The sequence below is a fragment of the Varanus komodoensis genome, unplaced genomic scaffold, assembly GCF_004798865.1.
Source record: "Varanus komodoensis strain SLA01 unplaced genomic scaffold, ASM479886v1 scaffold46_3, whole genome shotgun sequence".
Classification (NCBI taxonomy): Eukaryota; Metazoa; Chordata; class Lepidosauria; order Squamata; family Varanidae; genus Varanus; species Varanus komodoensis.
The window spans coordinates 5,277,126-5,277,367 of record NW_025336044.1 but is presented as its reverse complement, the minus strand read 5'-3'; positions in this window follow the sequence as shown (position 1 = coordinate 5,277,367).

Sequence of the window (242 nt, the reverse complement as noted above, 5' to 3'; positions counted from 1 at the left end):
GGTAGCCAGGACCCAAGCCGTTTAGGGCTTTATAGGTCATAACCAACACCTTGAATTGGGCCCGGGCTTCAATGGGAAGCCAGTGAAGCGGACGGAGGACTGGAGTCATGTGAGCATAACGCCCCGTCCCCGTCAGCAACCTGGCAGCTCTATTTTGCACCAATTGAAGTGTTCGGACCGTCTTCAGGGGAAGCCCCACGTAAAGCGCATTACAGAAGTCTAGGTGGGAAGTCACCAGCATG